Raw genomic sequence first — 24,690 nt, 5'->3', positions numbered from 1 at the left:
CTCTAAAGATTTTAATGTTTTCAACGGAAAGGCAATTTATGCAGTTGCCACACCTAAAACAGCCCTTAAGGTCTGATTTCAACCAATCTATCACCTATTTTAATATGTATTTTATCTGTCATTAATAACATTTATATTTGACTTTTGTTTTCTCATGGTTCTTTCCATTTTCCTCTTTTGGGACACTTGGATGGCCTGTTTTGATTTTCTATTGCTTATGTATGGCGACAATTTACCTTGATTGGACCAAAAACTGTTGATTTACTCTACTTCTTCAGGTATATGTAGATTGTATTTTGTTGTGAATTTTAGTTATAATTGACAACAATGTTTTTATATTGTGCCCTATGAAAATTGTACATTCACACTGAAGGCATCAAAACTATGAATTAACACATGTGGAATTATATGCTTAACAAAAAAGTGTGAAACAACTGAAAATATGTCTTATATTCTAGGTTCTTCAAAGTAGCTGGACCACAGAGTGAAGGCAAAAGGGCCAACAAGTGCTAAGCATTTCTGAGAACTCCTTCAAGATTGTTGGAAGACCATTTCTGGTGACTACCTCTTGAAGCTCATCAAGAGAATGCCAAGAGTATGCAAAGCAGTCATCAAAGCAAAAGGTGGCTACTTTGAAGAACCTAGAATATAAGACATATTTTCAGTTGTTTCACACTTTTTTTGTTAAGTATATAATTCCACATGTGTTAATTCATAGTTTTGATTACCTCAGTGTGAATGTACAATTTTCATAGTCATGAAAAATCTTTAAATGAGAAGGTGTGTCCAAACTTTTGGTCTGTACTGTACATGGGATAAATACCGCTACACCATCACCAGACCACATATCACCACCACATAATGACTGAATAATACCACATACAGGGGACAAATACTGCCACACCAAGACCTGACCACACATCACCACATAGTGACCAAATACTACAATACTAATCATTAATAAAAAAACACAATTCTAATGCCATTAGTGCACAGGAGCTCTGTACATAGTATACAGTGTATAGTCTAAGTGTACAAGTAATACAGGGACTCACCAGTGACATTATACACAGGAGCTCTGTATATAGTGCCAGTGAAGAGGTAATATAGTGATCACCAGTGACATTACACACAGGAGCTCTGTATATAGTGTCAGTGTACAGATAATACAGTGATCACCAGTGACATTTTACACAGGAGCTCTGTATATAGTGTCAGTGTACAGATAATACAGTGATCACTGGTGGCACAATACACAGGAGCTCTTTATATAGTGTCAGTGTATAGGTAATACAGTGATCACCAGTTACATCATACACAAGAGCTCTGTATACTCTATATAGGGACTTTAAAGCACGTGAACAGACGTGGCTCAACCGTGTCAATGATGTGTTTGGTGAAGTACCTAGTGGACCCGTGGTCGGGGCAGGCAGAGACACCAATGCAATGACTACAAAATTTAAGGATTTACTCAACAGGCGTACCAGAATATGGTGGAACAGGGCATTCCTTAATAAATATGTAGAGAAGGGCTTGATCCCTAGGGGCCTCAGGGTTCAAGTCTTTCCCTCCTTTGATGTCGAGGACGAGGAAATTAGGTCCAAATGGGAAAATCTGGCTAGTAATTGCTCCAGGGGATTTATGGAGCTGTTGATAAATATGAACACAAAAACCCTTGGAATACTTGATGCCCAAATAGATGAGATCCAGAATGGACTCAAACAAGAATTATCACCAGATAATTTGGTATCTCTTAATCTAGAAATCGATGCTGAATTTACTAAGTGGGAGAAAAGTATATGCGAGAGTAAAACCCAGAAGTTGTAGCGTGACTATAATGATCAGCAGACCAATACCATGTATAAATGGAATCAAAGGCGGGCCCGTACAAGGGTATATTTACGCTCTAGAACGACCTTTTTCTCATCCTATGCATCCAGTGAGGGGTCTGTGGCGGGTGATTCTAAGTGGAATGGTCATAGGAATATGGGAGCGAATAAGGACAAACAGTCTACTAAACGCAAAATACCACCACCCAATAATCAAGAAAAACGGAACAAGGTTGGATTGGAGGTGATTAATTTATCAACTCATACTCTTACTCCCATTCAAAGGGAAGTACTGTCCAAGGGCCTGACGTTCTCGCCAACTAACAATTTTAATTTGTTTCCAGCAATAAAGGATCTATACTTATTTGCAAGGAAACTCGTTTTGAAAAAATTGCATAATAGAGGGACAGAAGGACAACTTCCAACTAGCTCCTTGGAAAGTGAAGCCCTACAGGCCCTTGAGGATTTGCTGAATGTGCAGGCCCCTGAACACACAGGTATGTTCCCCCAATCCAGTTTTGCACGGTCTACAAGGTTCCCCCCCTTGTCTTTATGTCCAGCGGTTGAAGTTTTTGTTAGATTGGTGATAGACGAATTCCATCAAATCCCTACTAACCGCACTGTGGATAACCTGTCTTCGGATCAACGTAGGGCTTTGCATGCCCTCCAGGCTATGGACGATGTGGTCATTAAACTGGCTGACAAGGGGGGGGGGTGAAATTGTACTATGGCCTAAAATTATGTATGAGAGGGAGGCATTTAGACACCTAAGGGATAAAACCACCTATTGTAGGCTAGAGCGGAACCCAATGATGACCTACTCTGCTGAACTGGATGATATATTATTTCGGGCTTTTGATAAAGGCATTATCCCCAAAAAAGTTTATGATGGTCTTATTACTAAGTTTCCCAGAATCCCTACCATCTATTTTTTGCCCAAGATCCATAAGAACCCATTGGAGCTGCCAGGGTGTCCGATCTTGTCCGGCATTGGGGGGGCTATGCGAACCAATATGTAAATTTATTGAGTTCTACTTAAAACCTTTGGTTGAAACTTTGCCCTCCTATGCACGTGGCACAACGGACGTCCTGGCCCGCATTGATGGGATGGTCTTGGATAGCGGTATGATATTAGCTACGGTAGATATAGAGGCACTTTATACTTGCATAAGACATCAAGATGGCCTCGAGGCATGCAAGTTCTTTTTACACAATAGCAACTGGGACGATCAGACCTGTGACCTAATCCTGGAATTGTTGGCCTACATCCTGACGCACAATTTCTTTGTGTTTAAAGATGTATTCTATTTACAGGGGTGCGGCACTGCGATGGGGGCGGCTTGTGCCCCATCTTATGCAAACCTCTTCCTATGGGAAAGAGAGGTCTTTGGCGGGGGAAGGGTGTGGGCCGCTGACCGTGCGCAGTGCTGGATACGCTACATTGATGACGTGCTGATCATCTGGCAAGGCACTGAGGCCCAATTCCAGGAATTTATGTTGCAACTGAATATAAACAGATTTAATATTAAATTGCCATACTCCAGCAGCAGGACACAGGTGGACTTTCTGGACATTAAGATATGTGTGGACTCTTCACTCCAACTCCAGACTGATGTCCATCGTAAGTCCACCTTGGTAAACTCATTATTACATTCTAGTTCTGGACACCCATACTCCACCATCAAAGGTATCCCGGTGGGACAATTTATGAGAATCAGACGGATCTGTTCCTCAGACGTGCGTTTTGAAACACAGTCTGATGACATGCGGGAGAGATTTAGAGCCCGTGGCTATAGCAATAGATGCATTAAAAATGGTTATATTAAAGCTAAAAGGAGGGGGAGGGACACATTATTATATCCCCCCCCAAAAAACCAGGACGCTAAAGAAGTAGTTCGGTTCATCTCAACCTATAATGGGGAGTGGGATACCATGAGGGAGTGTTTGGGGAAGCACTGGAATTTTTTAAAAACTGAGCCCGCTTTGTCGCAATTCATTCTAGACCATTCACTTATGACGCCAAGATCCCCTAACCTAAAAGATCTATTGACACAAAGCCACTATGTTCCCATGTAATTAAATCCGTTCGGAACCCGTGGACCCCCTGCTGGATGCTTCCCATGTGGCGATTGCATTGCATGCAAAAATGTATCGAGATCAACGAGCTTTGCTACGGCCGATGGGAAGAAGACATATACAATTAAGCAGCATATCACATGCTCCACCTCACAGGTAATTTATTATGCTGTATGCAGCTGTCCCAAAATTCACGTTGGGTTAACCTCAAGACAATTGAAGATACGCACGCGTGAACATGTGCGGGATATTTGTGTGGCTGCAACCGCTATAGACCCTCTCAACTAAAATCAATACCCCGTCACTATAGAAAAGTTCATAATTGTAATCCCAAATGTTTTATGGTGCGTGGTATTGAACATGTACAATGCAGCATTAGAGGGGGTAACATTAAACGCCTTTTTGCACAAAAGGAATGCCGTTGGATCACACTTCTGGGAACTATGGTACCGCAAGGCCTTAATGAGGCATTGGGCTTTGCCTCGTATTTATGATTTATGTGTGTCTCTGCCTCCTCCCTCTCTTTGTAGCCACGGGTTTTTAACATGTTTATCTTGTGCTGTTTTTATTTGGTTTTAATAGTATTTATTGCATTTGGTCAATTCTGACATTTCTTTTCTTTTCTTAAGATAATGTCTACAGTCTGCAGGGATTAGGGTCGTACATGACCCCCTCTTCTTTCCTCTGTCCTTTCGCCACGATGCACTTCTGATTATGTGTTTGGAGGACTTCACCCTTTGGGACTAGCTTCGACCCTTGCAAATTCAGCTTTTATGAAGTTTAAAATCAAGGATGAAGCGGATATGGAGTTTTGAACAATACTTATCATGTATGCTGCTCTGATGAACTGTATATTTTGTGTGAAGTGTCCATACTGAACTTTATGCCCTCACTGCCGAAGCATACCGCACATCTGCACTTTAGATCTGGATTTGCTACTTTGCATATATGCACTCTGGCTGGCAGTCACTTTCAGGCACTTCACAAAAAAATATATATATTTTTTTTTATATATTTTTTACAATTTTTATATATTTATTTATTTATATATATATATATATATATATATATATTTTTTTTTAGTTTTTTTTTTTTATTTTTTTGCTGCAGTGCAGGTGCAATCATGGGGTTACTACCTGCATGCTTTGGTGACTGCTGGCAGATGCAGTATGCTGTACATGGTGCACATGCGCCCCCTCCGCCCCGCTCCTTATCTTTGATCTCCCCTGCACTCCGTGGCTCGTACCTGCGCCGGCCGAGTCATGTGACTGCTTTGGAGACTGACGGGGGGCGGGGCGTCCGCGGACATGGCAGCTTGAGGGCTCATGCGCCGCCCACTCCAACGCGATTGGCTCATTTTGGACATGTGGACGGAAGGTCCTTGCAGCTATATAACACAAGATGGATATGTGTCCAACCATGCGCCCTGAGGAAGCCAGACGGCGAAAGCGTGCGTTTGGGGCTGAGGCTGGGCTGGGTACCTGGCGCAGACTTTCGCAAGCATGGGTATGATTGTCTTTTGCTTTTGATTCGATTTCTATTAACAATAGATGGAGTCCCCTTTTATACTTATGCTGATAGCTAGCATTAATATGACTACTACATGGGCTCTCCACCTATAGCTGTTTGTCTATTTACTTTCTACATCTGTATAAAGCATTGCTGCAGGAAGTACTGATGTAATCACTCATTTTTTGGTGTATTATGCTGGGTATACTAGTACCTACCTAGTTTACTATCATGTTTAATTCATGCAGCTTACTTAAATAACCTATGCATGCGTACTGTGTCTGGGTGTTTTAGCCTTGCACTGGGTTACTTATCTCCACATCTTGATATTAAATGACTTTAAATATTTATGCAATTTTTTTAATGAAATGAATTAATAAAATTATATGTTTTTAGCTCATACTCAATGTTCTCCTCCTTTTTTCATACTCTATATAGTGTATAGTGTCAGTGTACAGGTAACACACTACCTCACCAGTGACATCTCTAGTTGAAGTCCTTCATGTTCGCTTTTCTTAATCCTGCGCAGACTGCCATCAGTTCTTGCAGCCAGGACTCGTCTCTGCATAAAATATCACAGTTATCTAGAGCACTGCTTTCAGAGCACTTTCCCCACTTTTTCCCTCAACTTCTACACTACTCCAGATGAAGGAAAAAGCGACATAGTGCTGTCCTGCACAGTAACAGGACCCCCTCAATTCATCATCATTTGCTCTCCCCTCCCTCAAGTCACCACCATTTGCTGTTTCCCACCCCCCAGTCTCAATTCATCACCATTTGCTGTTCACCATCCCCCAATCTCAATTAATTATTTACTTTCCCCCACCTCCAGTCTCTATTCATAATCATTTGCTTCTGGCGAGTGGCGCGTGTACGCAATTATGTCATCGCGTATGCGTCATCACCATCGCGTCACAGAAGGGGCGGAGGAAGCCCTGGAGCTACGCAGCTGTTCTGTATTGACTTCTGTGCAGCACCAAGCAGGAAAGCTCCCTGCGATGAAATGTTCACTGTACATTATACCCTGGGGCCCGGTGAGCAGAAGCACAAATCCCCCTCTTTCCTTCTGCTCACCGGGCCCCATACAACAGTAAGGGCAGTATGGGGCAAGTATGGGGCAAGTATAAAGTGCCTCAGTACACCCCTTTTAATCAGTAGAAATGGATCCGGGGAGCATGGAACATCAGGGATCATTTGGAGGTTAGTGCAACAGTCAAGAGATCTCCTACCATAATAGACATATAGGAGATCAGCTCCACCTGACATCTAAAATTGAACCTGAGGCTGAAGCCCACCGTCAACACAAGTGCGAGAATGATGGGAACATTTTATGTAATTTTGCAGGGGTCTTGTACCATTGTGAGAGAATCTTAAAGAGGTTGTGCACTACTTTTACACTGATGACCTATCCTTGGGATAGGTCATCAATGTCTGATGTCACCACCCACCCATCAGCTGCTATTAGCGGCCGGAAGTACTCACTTACCGAGCTGCTCTGTCTAGTTGTATTGGCCGCTACAGGGTACTACACATCCACCTCCTATTGTTTTGAATAGAAGGTGGATGTACAGTACCAAGCCACGGCCACTAATAGTAGACGGACAGCTCGGTAAGTGAGTACTTCCAATTACAGCTAATCAGCGAGGTGCCGGGTGTCAGACCCCGGCCTATCAGACATTGATGACATATCCGAAGAATAGGTCACCAATGTAAAAGTAGTGGACAACCTCTCCAAAGTTGAGTTCCTGTAGCCTACAGGAAACTGATAATTTGTGTGTCCCACATTTCTTGGGGCCTTTCTTCATGGGGTCTGAGGAGGATAGCAGTCCACTTTTGAAATGTGTTGCCTGTTATCAATATAATATTTTTGTTTGAATCCATGGCCAATACTTATCCATCTTCCACCATCCTTGGCACCCAGCTACCTCATTTTGTCACTTTTCTCTTATTTTACCGAGGTTCAGCTAGGAAAGGATCTAATAAGTTTCATTAGAGCTGTGCCAAAACCCTAGCACAACTCATACAGGTGAGCACTATGTTTTCGTATCACCTTATTATTGTGAGATATACTAATTTAGAGGAGCACTATTGCTCTTTTTTTTATAGCAATAGATGGGTCTGTCGGCTTTGGGGGCAGAGCTCTATGACTTCTTTTTCGATTGGGTGAGATTTTCTCAGCACTCGCCAAAAATACTTCTGTGCCCATTCCTCCATTTGCACTGCTCCAATTTCTTCTGATAGCCTCCTGTGTGTATTTTTGTTATCATTGAGGTGTAGGACAATGTCTGCAATTTGTGAGGAACGCTCCTGAATGACTGTCTTGTGTAACTCCAGAATCTTTGACATGTGGTCTTGTGCCTCTTCTATATCACTGACTCTCTGACCCACATATTTATTTCTCTATTTAGGTTTTCCATGTCTTTTTTCTGAGATGCTTCAATCCTCCTTCTATGTCCTGTTTAGTAGGCGTATCTTTCCAGTCCCAGTCTTCCATTGTGTTGGAGAGGTTCTTTGCCATTTTTTATAGGAATTGGATGTTGGATTTGGTTGGGCATATCAGGGGTTGACATAGTGGGGCCAATATTATTCACTAGGTCAGATGTTTAAGCAGGGTAAGACATCGGTTCCAGAAGCAACTGAGAAGAAGAGAGAGAAGCCATGGTCTCCTGTATCGTAGCCACCTCAGATATTGGAGGAGTAAGGGATAGGAAGCATTCAATAGGACCAGTTTCAGTAAGGAGTGAAGGATCAATGGCAGAGCTCCTCTATGTGACGACCAACGCCCGAGGAAGCCAGCTAGCTGTATTGTGTTCCACACCTATCGCCGAGCAGGACCCTAAACCCTGTATATCCCTAGAGCTTGGCCCTAGATAGAGAGGGGGAGGGGGTGAGCACTGGTCAGCCCCACTACAAACTAAAGACAACAAGGTAGACAAACAAATGGGAAAAATTTAGCTTGAGCAGACACCAGAAGAGAAACGCCAACTGTCCTCTAAGGGCACCAGAGAAGAAACCAGCCAACAGCTGCACAAAGGAATATAGAAGTATCACTGGCGATTTTCTGCAGCAAACTGAGAGTTTTTAACTCCCATGCAAGGATGTTTCAATTAATAGCATGAGAGAGGTCGCTGCTGGGTCCTAAAGGAAGAAGGAATCAAGAAGGCGTCTGCAATGCCAAGCGCAGTGACCTTCTATAGGCAGATCCAGTGCTACTGTCTATAACACCTGACACACCCGTGACACTAGTCAGTAAGTGATATATTGTTAGAATCAGGGTCTCTGCCCCTTTATCATGCTGCTCTCAAATGGGGTAGCAAAAACCTGGTGACACATTGATTTTAAGTTAATTGTTTATATTTTTGGGCCCTGTGCTATCATGCTTATAGTACTGACAATTAGCTAGTAATATAATGTGCACGCACCACCACGTTTCATCAGGAGATGACAGAAGTGAACTGCTTATAGTAAAATGCTGCTATATGACAGCAGGATGCTGATTTTGCTTGTATTATTTGGGCAGTAAGGTTGGGTAGGTGCAACCTAAATGAAGACCAGTGTGCCAGCCAAAAATGTACAGTTACAGTATTGTCAGCAAGAATTAAACAAAGGATCAGACATCCACGGAAATAATAGGATATCTTTATTGTGAGCGCTATCAAGAAAAAAGCAGAACAAATCCACGGATTATAAAAATCAAAAATACACATCAACGTATGAAAAATGACCAAAACATGTCCCAAGTCATGGACAGAAAGGACAATCCTCCCCATACACAAAATAAGAGCAAGATTCCCAGGAAAAATACAAGAATAGTAGAAAATACTCAATAAGTACAACAGACTCTTATATCAATGTAACAGGAAATATAGCGGGAAAATAGAATTATTAAAGCATTGCAGAGAATGGCCGGCAATACAGAGCCTTGAAAAAGTATTCATACCTCGTGAACTTTTCCACATTTTTTCATGTAACACCCAAAAACTTAAATGGATTTTATTGGGCTTTTATGTGATATCAACGCTAAGTAGCAAGTATTTGTGAAGTGTAAAGGAAATTATACATGGTTTCCTAAATATTTTAAAAACAATCTCTAGTAACTGTGATATATGAGAAATAGTATTATAACATAAAAGATAAAAGTAATGATTTTTGAAATATATGGAAACCCAAGGATTACAATGGTAATGGGGAGAGCTGGTATTTTATAGTATGTTAGGTTATTTAATGTATTATTAAGTTTCTGTATATGTGGATAAAAAGAATGTAATATGAAAATAAAAAAACAGCATTAGAAGCCGCCATGAAGTTCTTTGCCGTTCCTCTGGTCTCTAAACTGTCACCCATGATGCCCACATCAGTGTATAGGGCAGAGCAGGCCATGAGCCGCTGCCTGGCTGGTTCCACCTGAGGGTTCTATCACCTCTGACCTCACGTCACCTGCACACGACCAACTGCCGTTTACTTTCAACTGTCGGCTGAAGTGATCGGACGGAAGTCTGCAGACGGGAAGATATATGTGAGAATGGCGTCTACTGGACACAGAGAAAGAAGCGATCAGAAGAAGCGGAAAGAGAAGAGGAACAGAGAAGAGCACAGTGATACTACTGGATTAAATAATATCACCAAGAAGAGAAGAGAGGCCGAAGACCATGGATTGGAGGATGAAGCGCCAACACCTGGATGCAGCAGGGACCACGGATCATCCAGCCCCTACCCCACGCTTATTATGAGCAATTTTACCGTCCATAAAATCTTGGGTAGGGGCAGCTTTGGAACAGTAAGTTTTCTGGCATTACAATGCACAAACCATACCTTAAACTTATCTATGATTAAACAAAATTACACCGACACACTTGACTTGCTTGGAAGATTAATTGGCCACGGCCTTTATTAAAATCATATAATACAGGTAACTTCAATTAATAACATAATAGTTATAAACAACCGCAGCTTAGCCAAAGCTCAAGCCCGTTTACATTACCTATAACTTATTGTCCATTCGGTTCCCCGAATGACTAACCCCTCAGGCCGTGACTAGTAAAATGAAAGCCTTAAAGCAAAATAAAGGGGGGAGGGAGGGTGGGCAGCAATTTCTTATGGCAGCGCCGAGGACTGACAAGCTCATGGGCGCTGCCAGTCACTATATCCCCCCACCACTTATTTTATTTACAAAATAACTCCCCTATCAGCAGGTGCAGCCAGGGGAGGAAACGCAATCTTCCCCTGCGACACCTCACTACTGGCGGGATCCGCAGCCAATCCAGACCCTGCTGCTGTGGCGGCAAAACCCAGCTGGAGAACATTATTCCCGCCAAAAACCCTATTTACTTTTAACCCTTTAGAAGAAGAGCAAGTGCATGATAATGCCAAATGCTCCCCTCCTAAAGGTCCGGGTCTGTCAATATATATTTTTTTATTAACCTATATTTGCCATTTTATCTCCATTCGTCATCTTCTGTAGGTAGACATTCATTGAAGTGCACTTCTGTGGGATGATTGAAAAAATATCCATGTGCTCCCCTGCCCCTATGATTATTTCACATATTGGTTCATCTAATCACCATGGTTAGGTGTAGTGCTGCTATAAATGGGTATTCTGATTAATCGAAGAGCTGATCTCAGGGATTAACCCCTTAGTGACCGGACCAATTCTTTAATATCTGACCAGGGTCACTTTATGTAGTAATAACTCTGGAATGCTTCGACATATCCCATTGGTTTTGAGAATGTTTTTTCGTGACAAAATAAAATTGGTAAATTTATGTTGACATGTTTTGCGTTTATTTATAAAAATATGAGAAATTTGACAAAGATGTAACAACATTTGCAATTTTCAAACTTTGAATGATTATCCCTTTAATCCAGATAGTCATACCACACAAAAACATGAATAAATAACATTTCCCTCCTGTCTGCTTTACATCAGCACCATTTGAAAAATGTTATTTGTTAGCATTTTAGAAGGTTTAATAATGTAGCAGTAATTTTTCATTTTTCAAGTTAATTTACAAAACTTATTTTTATAGGAACCTGTTCAGTTTTGAAGTGACTTTGGGAGTCCTATATATAGGAACCCACCCAAAAAATTATACCAGTTTAAAAACCGCACCGCATAACGTATTCAGAACTGCTTTCAGGTAGTTCATTAACCCTTCAGCTGATTTTCAGTTGTTAATACAAAGTGGAATAAAAGGAATGAAAAAATGTATTTTTATCACCTAAATTTTGATAACTTCTCAACGGGTCACTATAGCCGGCAGACTCTAAGGCTGTTATTTAGCCATGAACTGCCATGGCAAAAATCAGGACCATACAATCAAGATCTCAGGGTGCCCATGGGGTTAAAGAGGAAGCCCCCGCACTCTGCTAACTATTTATATTCTGTAGTCACTATTGACAGCAGCATCTAAGGGGTTAAACGGCCATGGTGTGTGCCAACACTGATCGTGGCTGATGCAGCAAGTTGTCAGCTATAATGTACAGGTGACAGTTACAGGATAGTCACCTGTCGGGGAACGCTAGTCTATAATATAACGCTACAAGCGTCCCTCTGTCTGAAGCCTTTACAGACTGCGCAAGTGCAACACGCCTGCGCAGTCTGGCTCCAGACAGAAGAATGCATGGAGCCGTTACAGGTAAGAGGAGTGTGTATAGCGCCGGTTATCGCTGTATGCGTTGACCCTGAACGCATACTGCGAACTCCGGCGCCATATTTACATAGTTACCTGACCGGGAGGAGCGTTGCTGCGGCGCCTCTCTTTTCACCGGAGACTGGGGCAGGAGTGAAGGAGTCGGAATCGGCTCATGCGCATAGTGCTCTCTGGCGCCATTTTACTGAAGACGCATTTGTACTCCGGCGCCGCACTCCTCCCCCTGCCTCCGGCAGAACAGGACACAGCAGCGCTGGAGCACAGGTGAGTATGTGTTTTTTTTTTTGCATGTGTGCAGTGTGAAAGCGATGAGGGGTGCCATACATACCAGGATTGGGGGGTGAGGGGGCCACACATACCAGGATTGGTGTAAGAGGGGTACCATACATACCAGGATTGAGGGGTGAGGGGTACCATGCATAACAGGATTGGGGGGTGAGGGGACCTTGCATACCAGGATTGGGGGTGAGGGGACCATGCATAACAGGATTGGGGGTGAGGGGACCATGCATACCAGGATTGGGGGATGAGGGGTACCATGCATACCAGGATTGGAGGATGAGGGGTACCATGCATACCAGGATTGGGAATAAGGGGTGCTATACATACCAGGATTGGGGGGTGAGGGGTACCATGCATAACAGGATTGGGGATGAAGGGTGCCATACATACCAGGATTGGGGGGTGAGGGGTGCCATGCATACCAGCATTGGGGATGAGGTGTGCCATGCATACCAGAATTGGGGATGAGGAGTACCATGCATACCAGAATAGGGATGAGGGGAACCATGCATACCAGGACAGGAATGCGGGGTACCATGCGCACCAGGATGAGGGATGGAGTGCCATGCAGACCAGGATGAGGGGTACCATGCATACCAGAATAGGAATGAGGGGTACCATGCATACCAGAATAGGGATGAGGGGTACCATGCATACCAGAATAGGGATGAGGGGTATCATGCATACCAGGATTGGAGAATGAGAGGTACCATGCATACCAGGATTGGGGGGTGAGGGGACCATGCATACCAGGATTGGGGGTGAGGGGACCATGCATACCAGGATTGGGGATGAGGGGTGCCATATATACCAGGATTGGGGGGTGAGGGGTACCATGCATACCAGGATTGGGGATGAGGAGTACCATGCCTACCAGAATAGGGATGAGGGGTACCATGCATACCAGGACAGGAATGCGGGGTACCATGCATACCAGGATGATGGATGGAGTGCCATGCAGACCAGGATGAGGGGTACCATGCATACCAGAATAGGTATGAGGGGTACCATGCATACCAGAATAGGGATGAGGGGTACCATGCATACCAGGATTGGAAGATGAGGGGTACCATGCATACCAGAATAGGGATGAGGGGTACCATGCATACCAGGATAGGGATGAGGGGTGCCATACATACCAGGATAGGATGGGTGGACAGGATGGGGGCAGCACAAATACCAGTATGGGGGCAGCACAAATAACAGGATGGGGGGCAGCACATACCAGCATGGTAGACCATATACCAATAAAAATGCTCGCCACCCGGGAGTAGAACGGGTTCAAAAGCTAGTCTCTTATATCGCAGGTCAGTAAAAATACGTATTGGTGGTTACTAAGGTATTAAATCTGTGGGGAATTGGGGGACATGGTTTATTTCCATGTCCTGGTCCATATATGCTGCTATTAGGATACAATATATACTTTGACCTCTATGTTTCATAAACTTTAAATCAGCTGCACATTGATATACATCCAATACTGACCCCAACCAGCTCACAGATGGTGATAATGGAAAACCCCTTTTAGATCTACCCATAGACAGTCATAGAGCAGACAGTGCAGTATGGTGATAGCTTAGCTTTGCTCTGCTATAAGGTCCAGATTACTAGCAGACTCACAAACCACTCAGTCCATCCATTTCTTGTGCAGTAGATAAACCGGATGTTTTCCCCCTCCCATACCCATTTTGGAGGTTTCGTGACAGTTTTGCCCAGCTCTGACAAATTGGGCGAATCTGGAGCGGGACAGAGGGAGTTGCAACCCCCGTTGATCAAATTCAAATACGTTGAATTCTTAGCATTGTCTATTTCTTTTCTCAGGTGGTCCTGACATCAATCCCCAGCCGAAACATCTATATGGCTGTAAAAATGATCGAGAAGAGGGAGGTCAATGAAAACATGATTATGAGAGAGCGGCGGATACTCCTGGCAGCCAGAGACTGCCCGTTCTTATGTCATCTCTATGCCGCACAGCAGTCTCGTAAGCGCGCTTATTTCATCACGGAGTATCTGTCCGGCGGCAGCCTGGGGGCTTTGATTAAGATGTGCGGCTACTTGAACATCGACACCTTAAGGTGAGAAAGAGGAAGATCTACCAAAAAGTGAGAAGAGGGGTGGAAATAAAAGTGGAGGTTGGGATGTAGCAGAAAGAGGGCTGACAGGGAATGTAGCCCAGGTGGGAAGGAGGTGTCAGCGATGGCATTGATACTACACTCTGTTCTCTCCATCAGATTCTACACAGCAGAGATTGTATGTGGCCTCCAGTTCCTCCATGGACACAACATCGTCCATCGGTAAGCAGAACTTTCCTCTTTCTCTCTGTCCCCTTTACATGCTAAAAATATTGCCCCCAACTTTCCTGGGCTCCTGTCTGCCTATTCTTCCTATTCTTGCAGTGACCAATTCTCCATCTCCTGTATCACTGGGCAGATTTCTTATCCTATTGTCTTATTTCATTGCAGAGATCTTAAGCCGGAAAACATCATGTTGGATGCAGATGGCCACATTCGTATTATCGACTTGGGGCTTGCCCAAGATGGCGTCACCTCCTCCAATAACATCTCTGGAGTGACGGGCACTTTCCATTTCATGGCCCCCGAGGTGCATCGCAAAAAAGGATATGGCACAGCAGTGGATTGGTGGAGCCTGGGGATTGTGGTGTCCAAGATGGCCACAGGACGCTCCTCATTTTACACCGGCTCCGTCAGCAATATGGCATACAGAGCTATAACCAAAGGAAAGCCTGAAATTCCATCTTGGCTTGATGCTGACTTGAAAGATCTTATCAAGAAGCTGCTGTGCAAAAATCCTCAGAAGCGATTGGATGTGTGCGGGAACATCAGACTGCATCCATTCTTTACCAACATCGGCTGGGAGGATCTGGAGAAAAGAAGAGCACAGCCACCATTCAAACCATTCAGGCCAGTTCTGGAGAACCATCTTATGCAGTGGCCGGAGGAAAAGAAAGCCCGAAACCCCGTGCCCGGATTTAATTACGTGTCACCAAGCTGGGCACGGTAAGATCATCCTTCTCTGAGGATAAATCCCATCAAATGTTCTGACCCCGTGCAGGATGACCCCGTGCCAACTGTCCAGAAATCTTTGCCTCCTGACCCGTACCTCATATCTCTGCTGCTGTTTCTCACCTCGGCTGCCCTAAAACATCATCTCTCTCCATAACATCTTCATGCCGGACCACTGCTATCATGTCGCTGCACCAGGACCTTGACTTGGCATCCTCCAATCCTGGGCTGGCGATTGACATCAAACCAGCACGAAGATCTTCAGCGCCCCAGGGAGCGGCCTGTGATTAGTGTCCATCTGGTGAGTTCAGGAACAATAGTGTAATATAGGTCATTATTCCTGAACTCACTCAGCACAGGCCGGGTAAGTATTACACCCATCACATCCCCATCACCCACACTACATGATAGGTATAGGCCGCACACTACACTATAGGTATAGACCCCCACTACATGATCGGTATAGGCCGCACACTACACTATAGGTATAGACCCCCACTACATGATAGGTATAGGCCGCACACTACACTATAGGTATAGGCACACGCACACATAGACATATAGCACATAGAAAGAGATTTCGGCTTTGATTCTGGGATTTAATCTGATCGCCATATTTGGGGTCAGGAAGGAATTTTCCCCCTAATATGAGGACAATTGGCCCATTCCTCATTAGGGGTTTTCGCCTTCCTCTGGATCTACACGGCGTTAAATAGCTTTAGTTATATATCAATAAGTAAGATTCACACATAAGCAATGAAAAAAAAAACTTTCAACTTTTTAAAAAATATTTTCAAAAATAGTTCATTTTACACAAAACCAAAAACATTTTTAGTCTAAATATATAACAATTAATTAAAATATTTAAAAAAAAATCTCACTTCCACTACTTACAGGTTAGGTACGAGCCTTTGATCCTGGGATTCATCACGATCGCCATATTTGGGGTCAGGAAGGAATTTTCCCCCCGTCACGAGAACAATTGGCACATTTCTCACGTGGGGTTTTCGCCTTCCTCTGGATCAACACGGCCTATAAATAGGTTTAGTAAAATAAAATAAGTAGATTCTCATATTTATAATGAAAAATATATATAAAAAAATATAATTTATTTTTTGGTTTAAAAAAATAGTTAACATAAATATAAAAATAAATTATTCTAAAAATATAAATAATTAAATACTGAAATAAAATAATTTCACTTATGTATAACACATTAGCTATGAGCTCTTGATCCTGGGATTCATCCAGATCACCATATTTGGGATCAGGAAGGAATTTTACACCTTCCTCTGGATCAACACGGCCTTAAATAGATTTAATCTTATAGTTGCATAAGTAATTCATATATTAATGGCTTATTATAAATACATAAAAATAAATGAATAAATAAATTTTTAAATATAGGCAGGTTTTCAGATAATTTGTAGCTGACACACACATAATATACATAGTAGCTCAGTACAAAAATTAGAAAAAGATGAATAGTTTATTACATTTTTAGCAGTGAATTTAATTCCACAGGTTCGGTACCAGCCCTTGATCCTGGGATTTATTCTGACCGCCATGTTTTATTTGGGGTCAGGAAGGAATTTTTCCCCCTGATATGAGGAGAATTGGCCTGTTCCTCACAGGGGGTTTTCGCCTTCCTCTGGATCAACACGGCCCATAAATAGGATTATTCTGATAGATAAATAATTTACACATATACATAATAGTAAAATATATAATAACCCCAATTTATAAATAAAATCTCTCTTTTAGCCCCTACATCGTTGTTCTTGCCTTTATTCCATCGGTCGTCCATGTAGTGAATGTGGGTTTAGCCCCTGAGTCTTATTCTCCAGCACTATGGACCTTGATGGGGTCGTCCAGTCTCATGTGAGGTTTCTCCATATGGGTCAGAGGTAAAGCCCCAATGTGCTGTGAATAAAGACCAAATTGGTCCCTTCTGCACAAACCTCCTGCAGTAAGCGAGTACCCGGCAGCAAGTGCTGAATTTCCCTACAGCGCCTCCAAAGAAGAAATGAAGTATTGCACGTGGTTGTCTGTAATCACTGGGCTATCCATGGAAATCATGGAAGTGTTGTGTCCTCCAGAGCAGATGACGATATTTGTTGATCGTCTCCATTCTGAATAATTGGTGAAAATACAGAACGGGGTCGCTTCTTTTACCTCAGATTCCCATAAAATGGCATTTGGATATTGGGCTTTCTAAACTGGTCAAGAACATTACATGTTCCAGCTCAACTTCAAACACCGCTCAGCTTACAATGAGCGGCAGCTGTAACCGCGCCCCGACACTGACTGGTTAAGGTTAAATATGTGCTGCGATCTGCGGTCAGTGTGCCCACTATTAAAGACCATGAATATTCACCACTTCCATGTGAGTGGATTGTAGTGAATATTCATGGTCTTTAATAGCGGGCACACTGACTGCAGAGCACAGCAGGAGCCGTACTGTGCTACAGTGTGCGTGCTATTAGGGAGAATGAATGGTCACTACTCCCCACGCACTAAGTCCTGGCGTGGGGAGCAGTGACTATTCTGGCACAACATCTCACTGTGTGAGGGCGCATGGCAGTTACGCCATACGCGGCTCACACATTGAGAACCCTGTCGGCTGCAGAGCGGGACGCAGCGCTGGAGGAGAGAGGAGGAGAGTATAATTGTTTGTTTTTTTTCTGTGCAGCGTGACGGGGATCAGGGGGTGCCAAGCATACCAGGATGAGGGGGCCCATACATACAGGGATGAAGGGTGCCATACATACAAGGAAGAGGGATGAGGGGGGCCATACATATAGGGATGAAGGATGCCATATATACCAGTGTGCCGGCTATTAAGAAAAATGAATATTCACTGCTCCCCACGACCATGGGTGTGGGGAGCAGTGAATATTCATTTTCTTTAGTAGCGGGCACAGTGTGGGCTGCAAAAGGCGGCTGCTGCCTCCTGTGCCCCGCTACTCCGCCGCTGTCGCTCCCCCCACATCCCCCATTACCCACAGCTACAGTGTTTATGAATATCGGAATATAAGGCTGTGTGCCCACTATGCATTTTTTAAGCGTTTCTGCAGCAGCAATTACGCCGCAGAAACGCTTAAAAAACGCTTGGTAGAAGATCTGCTATGTTCCCCAATGATAATCCGCATGTGCTATGCACATGCTGCGGAAATTTCCGCTGCGGAATATCATTGCGCAAAAATCCGCAGCACTACCAATTATTTTGCGTAATCGCGTCGTTTTCACCGCCATTGACTTGCATTGAATCGCATAATATCCGCATGACTACATGTGCACATGCGGATATTCAGCGATTCAATGTGCGGATGGTACCCGAGTTTGGAGAAGAGGAGACTCTCCTCCAGACCCGGGTACCATAGTACCTGTAAAAAAAAATAATAATTAAAATAAAAAATAAATATTATACTTACCTTCTGATTGCCCCCGGTCTCCTTATCCGATGCGTCCAGTCTCCCCGGCAGCTGGCGATGGTCTAAAAGGACCTGCCATGACATCATTTAGTCATGTGACGGGTCACGCGACCACTGACATCGGCACAACCGCGAGACACCGGGGAGACCGGACGCATCGGATCGGATTTTTTACCATTCTTTTACGGTCACACTATATAAATCCATGCCGGTTGCATGGATTTATATAGTGTGACCAAGTTGTCAAGCACTTTCCAAGTGATGCTAAAATCGCTTGGAAAGCGCTTGACAACCCGCATGCGGAAATGCATGTGAAAAACGCTTCACATATGACGCGCCCCCTGGGCCGTGGGGTACCTGGTGCCGGGCCGGTGGATGCTGGGGAATGTCACAGTGGCGGTGACCCGGTCCGTGACCCAGGGCGGTCAATAAAAGGGGTTATGTATAGGGGATTTATAGAGTTTTTATAGAGTTCGTGACGCCACCTGTGGAATGCAGCTAAAGGGAGCCGCCGCTGCGGAGCAGTCCTCTGAAGCTGATGTTACTGCAGCTGGGATGGTGTGGCTCTCCACAGGAAGAGCTAGCTCCAGGGCAGTGTAGATGATGTTGCAGGTTGTGCTGGGCGTTATAGTGCAGGGGTTGATGGCGCAGCAAGAAACACAGAGACAAGGAAGTGCAGTCCCAGGGTCTTTACTCACAGTTATTGCAGTCCAGATTACAGGCGCCAAAGTAATCTCGTCGTGCTGTGCTTACTCAGTGAGGGGTTCAGTCCACCCCCAGATAGCTCTGGAGTACTTAGCAGGACCCCCTTCTGTGTCCTCCACCTGGCCTTTTCCCTGCACCTCACACCTAGTATCTCCAATCCAGTACTCGCGGGCCTTGGCGGGCGACGTCTGTTCCGTCCCCTGGGTCCTATAAGGCTACCTTCTCGGTGAGACTGGCGTGGACTTGTGGCTACAGGACATAAAGTACTGCAGCCTCCGGTTTCTAGCTGAGACTTGCAATCTTCTACTAGTTGAGGGACCGGTTCCCCTTAGATGGCCTGACCCCTCCACCACCGGGCAGATGCGGGCATACGGGTGGCCTTCTGTACGGCCCGTATCCCTAGGGTCCTTTCTTCTGTTCCTGGAGCCTCTCTGCTCCCTCTTGTTACGGGTGGTGGAACCTCTGTGCCTTGGAACAAGGAGGGAGCCAGAGGGGCAGGTGCTACTCTGGGGACGACCTTGTAAAAGAGCAGGTGGCTCCCACGGGTCAGATAGCTGGGACTGACCGGTATAGCGGGTGGACACAACAGGCAGGCAGCAGTCTCTGGGTTAGCTGACGGGTGGTCACGGTACGTGACGGAAGAAGTCTCTAGACTAGCAGGCAGGTGGTAACAGCAAGTGACGGCAGAGCAGGTAGAAGTCTCTTGGCTAGCAGGCAGGTGGTCACGGCATGTGACGGCAGAGCAGGTAGAAGTCTCTTGGTTAGCAGGCAGGTGGTCACCGCAAGTGACGGCAGAGCAGGTAGAAGTCTCTTGGCTAGCAAGCAGGTGGTCACGGCATGTGACGGCAGAACAGGTAGAAGTCTCTTGGCTAGCAGGCAGGTGGTCACAGCATGTGACGGCAGAACAGGTAGAAGTCTCTTGGCTAGCAGGCAGGAGGTCACAGCATGTGACGGCAGAGCCTCCAGGTAGGCCAGCAGGCAAGTAGCAGACGTGCGCTCCCAGGTGAGCGGGCTAACAGGTATGGCAGGTAGCAGGCAGGTAACTGGCAGGTTCTTCCTGGTATGCAGGTGGACTCGCCCATAGACAGACTGGCGGAAGATTGGAGACAGACTGTCGGGCTAGAGAGAAGACAAGCTGGCAGACAGGACTGGTAGTCAGGCTGGCAACGGGACCTGAGGGCTGAAGCAGAGGTGAGTATGCTTTGCAACAACTTTGCTCGGGCACCTCCATTTTGGAGGATGTGCCTTATATATGGGAGGTCCTCCGGCTATTTGCCGGGGACTCCTTAGGACGGCACGCGCGGTCCCTTTAAGAGAGGGGGAGAGCGCGCGCGCCCTAAGCACAGTGCTGGGGAAAGAGCGCGCGCCGGCAGCAGCGGGGAGAGGAGCGCTGGAGGACGTCGTGCCAGGAGCGGGAAGGTGAGAGGCACGGCGTCTCTGCCTAGCAGGGGGCAGAGACGCCGATGCTACACCTCTCCTCTCTTCTCTCCTTCCTCTCAGACTTGGGCCTTACTGGCTAGGCCCGCCTCTGGAGCAGAGCTCCTGCAGAGCCTCTGCTCCTTTCACTTTCTTCCTCTGACTAATCTGAACTCCCTAAGATGGCTTCCCATTTTATATCTGCCTTCTATGTGCTCCCCTTAACTACTTCCTCCACCCACACCCACTATGTGGTTCCCCTTACCAGCTAGGTTCCCCCCACTCCAGCCAGGAAAGGGGCTCAGCAAGTACGTGGTAGGCATCTTGCTCCTCCTGCTGGCTTGGAGTGGTGTGTGTTGGATGCAGGTGTTAGGGTCCTGAACTGTACTCCTTCCTTACCTGAGAGTGAGATACCACACCTCTGGGTGAGATACAGTACCTCTGTGGCGACCGAACTCTCAGGGGCGCCACATACCCACCTGGTAAAACACAGCACGTCTGCTGGCTGGAACAGAGTAAAAGACAAATTATTTTAAAGACATGCAAAATTTTTGAATGCATTCGCATAGAAGAATACCAACATAACATCTCTTCCCTTTATGAGAGGCTCTTTTTCTTTAACGTTACTGGTTACGTTTCCTTACCAAAAACATTATAAAACTTTTTAAAGAACATCTCTCTTTACACATGTAAAACATTTTTCTCATTAAACATTTTTCAACAGGTTACAGCATGATCTGCAACCAGGTGTCCATTCTTCAGGAAGGTGCAAACTAGCAAACACGAACATGAGGGACCCGTTCGAAAACCCTCAACGTAGGCCCTGGGCGTGGCTGCAGGGCATAGATGATCCAGGTGTTGGACCACGTCTTCGGCCACGCCAAGCGGGTTTTTGTTCTGAGGTCATTTGTTGTACAGATATAAAACCAATAAGGGGCACTTTAAGAAGTGCAACTATTTACAAGGGACAGTTCTTTCTTTATTCACCGTCCATAACCTGACAATTTTTGTACCCTTTCCGGGTAACTGGGTAACACACTCTCTTAACTTTTCAAACTTGCAGCATTCCTGCTATACCCTTCCGGGCAACTATATACAGTCCAAAGTTCCATGTTCCCTCCGGGGAAGCTCTTGTCCACTGTAGGCTGGCCCAGCCGGATCTTCAGCGCTGTAGGGTGAGGAACTGCTCCCTTTCCCCACCCGGTGGACATTCAGGACATACCAGCCCCTTTCACTTCTGTGTCTTGTGTAGGTGACATAATCACCCGGATACAGGTTCCGGTCCAGGTGACCTTCTTTTAGGTGGGACTCCACGTCCCTTCGGTTCACAAAGAGGTCGGTATCGGACTGCGGGTCCTGGATGAAGCCCCAACCTCCTTCCAGGTTGAACTTTACTATGGTCCCCTCGGCACGGGGACCTGATGCTGCCCTACTGTTTCTGCGGGCCTGGGCCTTCTCCTCCATGTTGCGGGCTTCCTGCTTCTCCCAATGCACCCGCCGGATGTGTCGCTCCCTCTCGAGCTGCTCCAGCTCCCTCCTGCAGTGCTCTTTCCTGCGGGCCGCCTCTGCTTTTGTTTCTTGGGGAAACCCCATGAGATCTCCCCCGGCGTTGTCCCACTCGAACTGATCTTCCTCACCTCGGCAGGGGGCAGGGGAGCTGGCAGGTCGCCGACCAATCCCAGGGACGGCGTTTGCACACCCATTCGAGTGTCGGTTCCTGCAAGGGGCCCAGGAGCGGGCCAGTGTTGCTGGTGCCCAGAGCTCATGGTTCCGGGATCTGAAGGACGTCTAGGGCGGGCGCGCCCGGGGGCAGATGTCCTGGGAGGAGGATCCGGAATTGGCCCGCGTCTTCCGGGCCCGGGGGCAGAGGGCCTTGCTGGGGTGTCAGGAGCGGGCCGGTGTCAGTAGCGCCCGGGATCGGCGGTTCCACCAGGGGGCCCAGGAGCAGGTCAGCGGCTCTAGCGCCCGGGACAGGGAGACTGCTCTTACCTGCTCCCGCAGCTGCTCTTGCGCTGCACTCTGCTTCCTGGCGCTGGTCCGGATCCGCCAAGGCTGGGGCGCTGCCATTGCTTGGCAGCGTCGTCTGCTGCCGGCTTGCCATCTTCTTCACCATCTCCTTTTTCCAGCTGGTGATGGCCTCTTGCTGGGCCCTCTCCATTTTCCGGTTTAGGTCCTCCATCCCGGCGTAGAGGAACTCTGAATCCTCCCGGGACAGCCTGGCAACGAACTCCTCCAGGGTGAGGGGCGCCTCCGCTGGTAACAGGCCGCTGGCAGGGATTCCGGTCTCTCTTCCTTCCATGTTACCTGCCGGGTGTGATCTGTCTGGATGGATCCAGACCACACAACGTCTCCCAGTTTTATTCTTCCCTCTCCCCTTTCTGGGGCGGTCCCATGTCTGCTTGCTGTCGGTCACATCTGGGGGCACATCCTCCACACCGATGGACAGGTCCAGGGTTATGGCCACAGTTGCAGTGGGTGGGCCGCGCTTTTGGCGTCATTCCGGGACCCGGCCCACGATGGGAGGCGATCTCCCGTTGTTGTTTGGCTCGCACATAATGGCGCTCGTTTTTCAGGGGCGGGTGCCACATTCAGCAGAAAACACAGTCTTTAGGCGCACAATACCCGGTGATAACGGGTGGGTTTCATATCCTGTTCGTGATGCCAAACATGACGCGCCCCCTGGGCCGTTGGGTACCCGGTGCCGGGCCGATGGATGCTGGGGAATGTCACAGTGGCGGTGACCCGGTCCGTGACCCAGGGCGGTCAATAAAAGGGGTTATGTATAGGGGATTTATAGAGTTTTTATAGAGTTCGTGACGCCACCTGTGGAATGCGATTAAATGGAGCCGCCGCTGCGGAGCAGTCCTCTGAAGCTGATGTTACTGCAGCAGGGATGGTGTGGCTCTCCACAGGAAGAGCTAGCTCCAGGGCAGTGTAGATGATGTTGCAGGTTGTGCTGGGCGTTATAGTGCAGGGGTTGATGGCGCAGCAAGAAATACAGAGACAAGGAAGTGCAGTCCCAGGGTCTTTACTTACAGTTATTGCAATCCAGATTACAGCCGCCAAAGTAATCTCCCTCGTCGTGCTGTGCTTACTCAGTGAGGGGTTCAGTCCACCCCCAGATAGCTCCGGAGTACTTAGCAGGACCCCCTTCTGTGTCCTCCACCTGGCCTTTTCCCTGCACCTCACACCTAGTATCTCCAATCCGGTACCCGCGGACCTTGGCGGGCGATGTCTGTTCCGTCCCCTGGATCCTATATGGCTACCTTCTCGGTGAGACTGGTGTGGACTTGTGGCTACAGGACATAAAGTACTGCAGCCTCCGGTTTCTAGCTGAGACTTGCAATCTTCTACTAGTTGAGGGACCGGTTCCCCTTAGATGGCCTGACCCTTCCACCACCAGGCAGATGCGGGAGTATGGGTGGCCTTCTGCACGGCCCATACCCCTAGGGTCCTTTCTTCTGTTCCTGGAGCCTCTCTGCTCCCTCTCCTCTCTTCTCTCCTTCCTCTCAGACTTGGGCCTTACTGGCTAGGCCCGCCTCTGGAGCAGAGCTCCTGCAGAGCCTCTGCTCCTTTCACTTTCTTCCTCTGACTAATCTGAACTCCCTAAGATGCCTTCCCATTTTATATCTCCCTTCTATGTGCTCCCCTTAACTACTTCCTCCACCCACACCCACTATGTGGTTCTGTAGCGCCCCGAGGGTTCGGCCGCTACAGGGGTATTGCACCTCTGCCAGAGGTGTGATATTCCACTCCCGGGTAAGGA

Source organism: Phyllobates terribilis, unplaced genomic scaffold, assembly GCF_046119375.1.
Source record: "Phyllobates terribilis strain yellow unplaced genomic scaffold, ASM4611937v1 Scaffold_2__4_contigs__length_985480577, whole genome shotgun sequence".
Classification (NCBI taxonomy): Eukaryota; Metazoa; Chordata; class Amphibia; order Anura; family Dendrobatidae; genus Phyllobates; species Phyllobates terribilis.
This window is presented reverse-complemented; position numbering follows the sequence as displayed.